General features: G+C 35.6%; 1 long non-coding RNA gene across 1 annotated transcript in view; it reads left to right on the top strand.

Moving 5' to 3' along the window:
- Nucleotides 1-2,872: 2,872 nt before the first annotated feature.
- LOC114228130 (uncharacterized) overlaps nt 2,873-10,570 on the top strand; it is a 63,387-nt gene continuing 55,689 nt past the window's right edge. The window contains exon 1 of the long non-coding RNA XR_003614307.2: nt 2,873-2,963. This is a non-coding gene — a long non-coding RNA (uncharacterized LOC114228130). The remainder of the gene's footprint in view (nt 2,964-10,570) is intronic.

The following is a 10,570-nucleotide window of genomic DNA, read 5'->3' as shown; positions in this document are numbered from 1 at the left end:
GTTAGGAGATTCTTCTCAGTTGTGGGAAAGTGGTTGTCAGTTTGTCTGGTATTTAAACGAAATCAAATGTTTCTGACAGGTAGATTAGGCTCTTACTTCAAATGTCCTGTCTTTACTGAATGTGCAGCTGGAACCTTCAGAGGGAGAAATTTTTTTCTTGCCAACTCTGATTCCTTCAGTCCTCATTCACTCTCTAGGCAGTTAAGCCCCCAAAATGGTTAACTTCAGAGCTGGTGTAGGAAAAGATTTGGGAGTTTTTGATTTCAAGATCGTGTGTTGTTTGGCCCTTGTGTGGAGAGCAAATTTGCCTGCCGAACAAACTTCTTTATTTTATGTGTTATTTGAAGACACAAGAACATTTAAGTAACAAATAAGAAATATATTATGTAGAAGTCAGTTCCAGAAGATGTTGAGAGCCAAATGTACACACACACACACACACACACACACACACACACACACACACACACAAAAGAGGAGGTTCCTAAATACAGCCATTCAAGTTTTTGTTACCCCTCCAAAATGTATTTATTTAATGGAATCAAAAGATTGGGTGGGGTGGATCCTGAATTCATCCAAGGTTACAAATGCCTATGTATTCCATTGAAAGACAGATTGTCCTCTTTGGACATAACAGAATAATAATTGGCCTTCTGTGTGCCTACAGCATGTTCCTACTCATAGTGCCTTAACAATGAATGCTGTGGGAAGATGCATAAATGTTTCCAAATGGATTTAAAAAAAATTTTGTGGGTCAACCTGGGCAGTTTTTTTGGCCTCTGCTGAACTCACTCCTCCCTTTTCACCTTGTGGTAGGTTGACTGATGAGTAGGTGATCCAGGATGGCATCATGTACATGTGTGATAGGCTGTTGGAGAAGGTGATGCTGGCAACTGGATCATGTTTTTCTAATCATGCAGCAAGCTAGCTCCGGCTTCTTAGGGAAGATGCAGGGTTCCAAGAGCAGGAAGAGAAAGCAAGCTCCAATTCCAAAGGGCTTCTTGTATTGTAATTGCTGTTGTTCCATAGGCCACAACGAGTCACATGGCCAACTCCCTGAGTCAGTGTGGGAGGGGACTACCAGACATTGGATACAAAGAGGTGTGAACAAATTGGGGGCCATTACTGTAAAAGTCTGCCACACCTGGTGAAAGATAATACAGTGGTATCCTCCAATTAATGTGTGCTTTTAGTTCCAACTGCTTTAACCCATGTTCTCAAATGAGGGTTATAGGAGAATTTGTTCAATTACAGAATGTGAACAAAATTTATAGACAACCTAGTCTTGCCTTGTCATAAAATGAATTATAAATTTAGTTTTTTAAAAAAATCTTTATTGTTGAAAGTATTACATATGTCCTCCCCCCCCCCCCCCCCCTCCCCGCATTGACCCCTTCTAGCCTGCCTCTCTCCCCAGGCCTTCACCACACTATGGTGTGTGTGTCCATGGGTTATGCATATGTGCATACAAGTTTTGACTTGATAGGTATTGAATACCTACTAGTACAAGCCCCTAGGCTTGATGGTAGGGATATCAAGATGACTGGGAAATGGTCCTTGCCCTCAAGGAATTCACATTGTAGTAGGGCAGTTAGGCATATCCAAGTCAGGTCTGATAAGTCCTGTCATTGAGATAAGAAACCAGTTTATTGAGTTCAACTGGTTGAAATAAAAGCATAAAATTATTTCTTTTAATAATGTATCACTCAACTGTATTCTGTCCAAGCTGCCTTTCCTGCTGTGTATCTACTTTCTGGAAGACTAACCTGATTCTCTCCCTGCATGCTTTTTAAGTTACCAGAACAGTCTTGTGTGATGTTCAATACTCAGCCCCGTTCATTTTAGAACAATCATCACCTCCTATTTGGGTTAAAGCTCTTCTCCTCCCACTCCCCCACTGTAGGCTTGTGGTTGGGCTCTAGCAACGCAAAGTGGAAGCAAGTGCAGTCGGTTCTGACACCGGGAATTCCCTCTCCAGGGCTCTCACTCCTCTCGTGTGGGCTGCAGAAGAGGGAGAGAGGAGAAAATCTTCTATCATTTCACAGGGCAAGGCAGCAGTTCTCACTTTGGTTGGTGGTAAACTATTGTTCTAGTTGATGGTCTTTGGGCATGATGGAGAAAGCAGTGTACTAATGAGCCCCTGTTCATCTCATGCAATTCTATATACGAATCTATAGTCTCTTTTGAGTTTGGGCCACATCTTCCAGCCAATACCGAGGTGGTGGAACCCCACTACATTCCTTTATTTTATGCCCTTATGTGTCCCCCAACAATCTCCTCATCCTGTGGCAATCCCAGAAAGACTATTTCAAATCTCACTTTCTCATTAATGTCGATGCTGGGTCTTTATGTCCACATGGAATCTATTGTATATAACTTTGAGAATGCCCCAAAAATGCTCTTTGTGCCCCCTCCACCTAGCAGTCCTTTACCATGCCATTTCCTTTCTCATTTCAGAAGTTAGGGTCACATATTATGTTCAACCAGGAAACAAAATGCTAGTCTGTTTTTTCTATGAGCATCGTCACATTTTAAGAGTAATTCTCTGAGGCCTCCATCCTCCACTCTTCTTTCTTCGTGAATATTGAGGATATTACAAGGCCCCTCTCCTTTTCCCCAAGATCTTCCTTAGAATCACTGAGTGGTGGTGGTGCTGGTGGCAGTGTCTGTGTTTGGTCAGTTTTGGTGTCTCTCACTATGAAAGGTGTGTGGTGTCAGCCTCCAGTCCCTAGTGATTCCTTAGAGTTTTTGATACTTAGACTCCCCACCCCCACCCCCTTAGGTATGGACTCTAATTACAATAGGGACAATAGGAACAATGGAACAATAGGAAAAATTCTGTCTTATAACAGATCTGAGTCCAGTGCTACAGTAACACAAGGGGAATCTTGTTTTTTCCTTGGAGGCTGGGGAAGATCTCACAGAGGAGGTGATATTTCTCTGGTGACTTTTCAAAGCCCAAGGTGAGCTCATTTATGTTTAGACTATATCTCAGCAAACCAATATTACGAAAAGAATAAATCACAGGGCAGTGATCGGAATGTGGATATCCCAACAGTGCACATAAGGCAATCGGTTTTATACTTTATTATTCTTTCCTTTTGTCCAAGCTGCTTTCTCTCAATTGTCTTTTGTCTTGAGCTCCTTTTCCTTTTCTTTCCTTCTTCTTCTCCACTTCACGTCCTCTCTAACTTCATTACATTCAGTTCTTTTCTCTTGACTTTTCTCATCTATTGGGTGGGGCCCCATTTTTACCTGGGGTCCTAGCTCAGCTCCCAGGAGGTGGTTTGCAGGATTAAAGTGTTTGCTGAGGACTGAGAGCATAGAGCATGCGTGTCCCAAAGATTTGTTTATCCAAGTGGGATCACTTTGCCCTGAGTGGAGAACAATCCAGCAAAGCCATTTTTTCCCCTTTGTGCCTTCTTGAGAGGAGTTTTCTCTATGCTGTTCCATACTCTAGTGTCAATACTGTTCCCATGACCACATCCCCTATATTCTTGTTCTATCAAGATAGGCAGGAAATAGGGTGGAATGAATGAAATTCTTCCCCTGAGCAAGATTCTACCACTCATTAAGGGCTTTAATTTGTATGTGCCCTTTGCAAGTTAAGCAAAGTATTGCCCAGAAAGTGAGCTTTAGCCGGCAGTTCTGAGGACGGCAGTTCTGAGGGATCTGAGGACAGTGTTCATAAGCTCAGTAAGAATGAAATGTAGGCTTTTGGCTGCTGGACAGTAAGCTCTTTGAGTGCAATTTTTATCTTTTTTTTTTTGGTTTTAGTTTATTTTTTTCACTTAGTTTATAAGTGAATTCACATGGTATTTGTCTTTCTGCATTTTTAATCTTTATTTTATTCCAAGAACTGACCAAATGTCTTATACCTGGTATATGCTCAGTAAATGTTTAAATAAATAAAAAATCCTGAATGAATTGTTATAGATCTAAATCTTATTTATATCTTGTAGCTGTGTTCTTCCTGGATGACTTTGCCTCAGGCTATTCAAATTGACAGCTTGGAAAGTGGATTTCTGATGTGGCCATTTCATCACTTTAGTCAGAAAGCAGGTTGCACATGGACATGCACATCAGTGCCTCCTATTTCAAGACCAGAGTTGGTCCAAAGAGAGAAAAACATCTCTGAATCAAGTGTTTGATCCTAATCCAGAGATGCATCCTAATCCAGAGATGCAGCCCATCCTAAAATGGGCTCTTGGCTCATTCTGTATCCCTGAGTGATACAGAAACAAACAAAAGAAATGTGCATTTTAAAAAGTGTTCATGCATCCACTAGTTCCCTTGCAAACTGGCTCCAGAACCTATTACAGCAACTTATGTGGCCTTGGGCAGGCCAGGAAATAGTTTTAATTTGCTCAGGCCCTAAATTATAGACTATGCATTTGCAACTGTTCTGAACTAGTCAGCAAAGTCATAGTTTTCAACAAGTTTTAAAAGAGGCATTTTAGTTCACAGGTTAGAGTGTTTTAGATTATGTTGTTGCAAAATAAAACAAATTTAGGTTTTTCCTCCCCCGAGGAGTGGTAAACTTGAGCAATATCCAAAAAAAGAAATGAATAATGCTCATCCTGTATTAAATTGCTCATCAGAACACATAATTATTTTTCTTTTCCTTTCTTTCTCTCTCTCTCTCTCTCTCTCTTTCTTCTCTTTCTTTCTTTCTTTCTTTCTTTCTTTCTTTCTTTCTTTCTTTCTTTCTTTCTTCCTTCCTTCCTTCCTTCCTTCCTTCCTTCCTTCCTTCCTTTCTTTCTTTCTTTCTTTCTTTCTTTCTTTCTTTCTTTCTTTCTTTCTTTCTTTCTTTCTTTCTTTCTTTCTTTCTTTCTTTCTTTCTTTCACTATCGGTTGCAACAGGTACTCAAACTGGCCCAACAGAGTCTGGAGTGGACGGTGATCTTTGTGAGAGATATATTGGGCAAAATCCATCTCACAAAAACTGGAATCCAGTTGTTAGACATATGGTTTTAATTAAAGTGCTGAAAGATGTGCAACTAGAGCAAACAGATTGTAGCACTTTGAATTGAATAACTGAGTGCTTTATGTGTTAGGCTCCTCACAGTTGCATTCAAACCCTTTGCTACACATATGTATAATGTACCTGTAAGCCTTTTAAAACTTTGTGGTCTCTGAAATTCATCTTGTGTTCTAACATCTCACCTTTTTTAGTACCTGGTAAGTGTTTGTTGAATGCATGTATGAACTTCCTTCAGCAATGTGTTGAACAGGTTTGTTCCGCTGAAAACTATTCCTGCAATTCCAGGCATTTCCACCAGGTGGACAAGGAAGCCGCTGCAGTTTGGTTAGCTTTAGGTGAAGTATCTGAAAAGGGAAATAAAAACATGAATGAGGCCGGTTATTATTTTTTTGAAAAACTGCACTACTCATTAATATGTTTCTATAAATTATATATGTTGTTAAGAGGTGAAATAAACACAGAGAAGGTCTATAGCAAGATTATTTAAAAAACATAATATTTAGGCATTGTATGTTAACTCTTACTCAACCTGTACAATAACCACTAACTTTATTATGGTTTCCTCCTTTTCCTCTCAAGATATTTTACAAAGTAAGTACTAGCTTTGGCTTATCTACAAGCAAATTATTCTGAGATTATTTACAAGATGCTTTTAACTTTAAAATTAAAACTTCTCCAGCAATTTCCCCTGCTTGTTCTAAGACCCTTTACTTCCCAATTACTACTTAAGGGCATTTCTTCACTCAGCCTCTACTTTCAGATTTTGCTACTTTCTCTCTATTTATTCTCTCCTAAAGGAACACCAGAGTTTTTGTTTTCAATAATACTCTAAACTTTCAAAACACTGTTAAAAATGATAGCCTTTTGTTTGTTAAGCCTGTGAACTATGTCTTCTGAATATATTTTAAAGAGAGGGGAAAAGTCTCTAAATAGACATTATTCTTTTCCATGTAAAATTCCAAAAGTGATTTCATTAAAGAATATTAATAGATCCTCTAGCATTATCTATATGTTGTTTGATTGTAGGTTATCCATGGAATAAATGAGATGGCTTTACTTTCTGTATATCAGGCATTAGACCATAATATCATTCTGTACTAAAATATGTCAAATAAAAAGGTCTTCTTGTGATCAAGTCACAATATTTTAAGACTTAATTTAAAATTTTGTGTTTAATCTAAGTGCCCACAATATTTCAGGAATTTTATTAGGTTCTGGGGACATAAGACAAAGTTCAGGCTCCCTTGGAATTTACAATCTAGTGGAAAATGAGTAATAGAAAAATGGGTATAATAATAACCTCACAGTGAAGTGTTCAGGATTAAAATGAGATAGCTGATATGATAAATGCTTTGCAAACTCTATAACATTAATTGAATACTTCCTCTGCCATCTTAAAACAATTTCTTGCCTTTTTAATAATTCATAGGAGTTTCTTACATATTTCAAATAAATTCTAATTGGTTTTAGAAGAATCAAGTATTTTCTATCAGTCTGTCAGTGATTTGTTACCTCAGTGATTTGTTTCCAAAAAGCAGCTACTGAATAGTCCACTGTTGTGATGCTACATACATCATCCAGCAAGTTGAATTATATATTTATGAGTTCTTTTGTTTCATTTTTCTTTTAATCTGTTCTTGTGCCAATAATATATTGTATTTATTATCATGACTTTAGAAGGTGTCTGAATATCTAGTAATAATAATATTTTTTACTCAAAAATTTTCCATGAATATTAGAATCACTTTGTCAAGTTCTCCCACAAAAAAACTAAATATAATTTTTTATTTTACAGTTTTATTAAGATATAATTAACTTACAATAACTACACATGCTTAAAGTACATTTGATAATTTTTGACATTTTTATAAGGAGTTGTATACAACAAGCACCTCAATCAAAATAATAAATGTATCCATCATTCCCCAAAGTTTTCTTGTGCTCCATTATAATTGCTCTCTCCCAATGCTTCTGCTACTCCTCCGAATTCCAGGCAATCACTGACCTGATTCCTATTAAGATTGGTTAGTTTGTGTTTTTTAGACTTTTTAAAAATACAAAAGAAGTTAAACATGTGCTCTTTTTTTAATGGGTTCTATCACTTAGCAGTTATTTTGGGGTTTCTCTCTGTTGCCGTGTATATCAGTAATTCATTCCTTTTTATTGCTAGATAGTATTCATTTGTACAGATATACCACCAGTTGCAAAGTAAACACCTGTTGAAGGACATTTGAGTTGTTTTAAGTCTTTGGTTTTTTACAAATACAGTCTTTGTATGGACAGATACTTTCATTTCTTTTGGTTAAATAACTAGAAGTGGAATGGCTGGGTCTTAATGGGTAACTTTCTTAAAACTGCCAAATTGATGAAAAAAGGGTTGCACCATTTTATATTCATTCCCACCAGCAGTGTATGAGAATGACTTTAAATTTGAAAAAAATTAAATCAGAAAGAATGAATGGATCTGACTGCTTAATCATCTCATCCATGAACATGGTATACTGGTATCTTTTCTTTACTTCTAGATTTCTTTTATATCTTTCAATGGAGTTAATTTTTATTTTAGTATAAATAAAGCATTTTCAGTTTCCTAGATATTTTATTAATTTTGTTGCATATTGTATTTTCCAGTTGCTTATTGCTGATAAGGCATATTTTTGCAAATTGATCTTACCATATTTTCTGGTGTATGAGATGACTTTTTAACCCAGGAAAATCTTCTATACACTCAGTCGTCTTATACACCGGAAAATAAAGTATATCTGGCAACATTATTGAACTCTAATGCCTGTTGATTTCATTTGGAGTCCTATATAGAGTTAATATCTGCATATCTACAAATACCTACTATTAGTTTTTCTTGTCTCATTATATTTGTGAGGATCTCTTTTGTTTCCATGTTTTATAGTAAGTAATAATAAGCATCCTTTTCTTATTCTTGACTTTAATGATAATATTTCTAAAATTTTCCTATTATGTCATTTGGACTTTTGGTCTACATTTTTGGGTAGATTGCCTTTGTCATGTTAAGAACATTCTGTTCAGTTCCTATTTTTGTGAGTTTTTTTTTAATAAACTATAAATATCTGCTGAGATTTATTAAATATTTATTTGTCTATTAAAATAATCATGGGATTTCCTCTCTTTTTTTTCAGTAATATGCCAAATATCTTGATAGATTTTCTCATGTTAAACCTTGAATTCTTAGAATTATTTTTAATGTATTGTTGGACTTAGTTACCTAATATTTATTTTAGAATTCTTACACCTAACTTCCCAAGTAAAATTGGCTTACATTTTCTCTTCTTAATTTAAAATGAATAGTTAGTTTTGGAATACATTTTATACTAATTTTATAAGGTAAATCAGGCAGATTTCCTTTTTTTTGCAATAACTTGAATAAAATAGAAAATTTCTGTTTCTTAAATGTTTAATAGAATTCACCTTTTAAACAAATTGTGTTTGGCTCTTTTGTAGGTGGGGAAATAATTTTTTAAAATCACTTTGTGTCTGTAGAGATTATTGGTATATGTATTCAATTGTTAAAATTTCTCCTTGTCCCAATTATGACATTTTATAGTTTTTGTAGAAATGTATCCAATTTTTTCTGAGCTTTCATATTTATGAGCATGTAGTCATTTATAATATTCTTTTGTGATTTCAAGAGTCTATTTATAGTTATCTTTCATTTTTATTATGCATTTATTTACAGCTTATTTATTGTAATGGCTGGTCTTATATAAAAGTTTATCATATTGATTTTTGTAAGAACCAGTTTTAGTTTTATTAATCTTTTGTTATTGTTTACTTCATTGATTACTACTATTTTCTTTTTATGTTATTCTTTACTGTTTGTTTGGAGGGAGGATAGCATTTTTGGGAGTGCCTTACTCTACAAAAAACTTGAATTTATTGTTTTCAGTTTTATTTTATGATAAAAGCATTTGAATGTTTAAATTTTCTATCTGTTTTTTTTACAAGTTTGACATATAGTGCTTTCTTGTTTTTCAGTTTTCCATATTTTATATTTTCTTTTTTAAAATATATTTCTTTATTGATTTCAGAGAGGAAGGAAGAGGGGGAGATAGAGAATCAAACCTGGGACCCTTCAGTCCGCAGGCTGATGTTCTATCCACTGAGCCAAACCGGCTAGAGCTATATTTTCTGAATATCCTTTATAACATAAAATTTATGTTGTAGTATTTTTTCTAAATTTCTGGATTATTTTAATGATCCTTTGTTATTGATTTCTAATTTTATTGCCCGAAGGTCAAAGAATATAGTCTGTATGAATTCAATACTATATAATTTATTCAGGCTTTACATATTTTCTAGTACAATTTTGTGAATGTTTTTTCCTCAAAAAGAATATGTTTCTCTGTTTATTAGTTGTTTAACTTATTGATAATGAAATATATTTTCTTTATTTGTTTGATCTATCACATTCTAAGAGAGATGTATTGAACTTCCAAATCTCTATATTATTAACCAAGTAATTTATTTTCATACTTCTGCCTCTTAAATACATATATATGTACATATATGTATATATATGTTATGTATTTTATATTACCAATTTATTTTTATTTTCTAGTACATAATATCTTCCTTTATACCTTATAATGCTTATCTTAAACTCTACTTTTTTATATTAAAATAGCACAGCTTTTTTTTGCTAATATTGACCATTAATATTTATCATATTTGCTATATTAGGAATTTCTCTATCTCATTTTTAAATATCAAACTGTTTAACTTACAAAATTTTATATATTTTAGTGTACTATTTGACGAGTTTTGAAAAATGTATTGCCTATGTAATGACAACTCTAATTAAGATACAGATCTTTTTTTCACCCCAGAAAGTTTTCTCATACCCCTTTGTAAACATCTATTTCCCACCATAGCCCCCACTCGCACTGCCCTCAGCAAAATGATCTGATTTATATTACTATACACTAGTTTTGCCTGTTCTAGAGCTTTTGTGCTGGCTTCTCTGATCAATATGACATTTTTGAGATCTATGCTATGGGCATGGACTGTCTATTCTTTGGCTGTATTATATAGAGGAAAATTATTGCCTTATGAGGATATATTTAAATTTTTCAAAGCAGCAGGATTTGTGCACTGGTGGGGGCCATGGGCTGCGGGGATCGGCCCACTGCGGGAGCACCACTTATCCCGGTTAGCCGAGTGGCTGTGGACCTGCCCTCTGAGCGGCTGCTGAATGAGGAAATTAGTCTGAGCTGATATTTCAGGGTAATGTCTTGGGTAAAGGCGTGTTCCGTGTCCTGGAGGAAGCTGGTGGAGAGCTTTGCATCCCAAAGCCACTCGGTGAATGGCCTTGATGTGTGATGCCAGGTCGGTGACACCATCAGGGATGTTCAGGGCAGCCATGCTCCAGGACCCTCAGCCATTAGGACAGCCTCCCTGGGCGGGTCCACAGTCACATCCCCTCTTGCCATCTGCCTATGCCAGCTCTTTCTAGAACACATCTTAGAAGTCCTGCATCAGCTGGTGGGGTCAGGTCAGAGTCTGGATTGTCTCAGGTATTTGATAGGTGCAGAGACTCAGCCTCACCCTGGG

Source organism: Eptesicus fuscus, chromosome 10 (genome assembly GCF_027574615.1).
Source record: "Eptesicus fuscus isolate TK198812 chromosome 10, DD_ASM_mEF_20220401, whole genome shotgun sequence".
In the NCBI taxonomy this organism is placed as follows: Eukaryota; Metazoa; Chordata; class Mammalia; order Chiroptera; family Vespertilionidae; genus Eptesicus; species Eptesicus fuscus.
The sequence above is the reverse complement of the archived record's forward strand: the minus strand, read 5'-3'. Positions and strand labels throughout refer to the sequence as shown.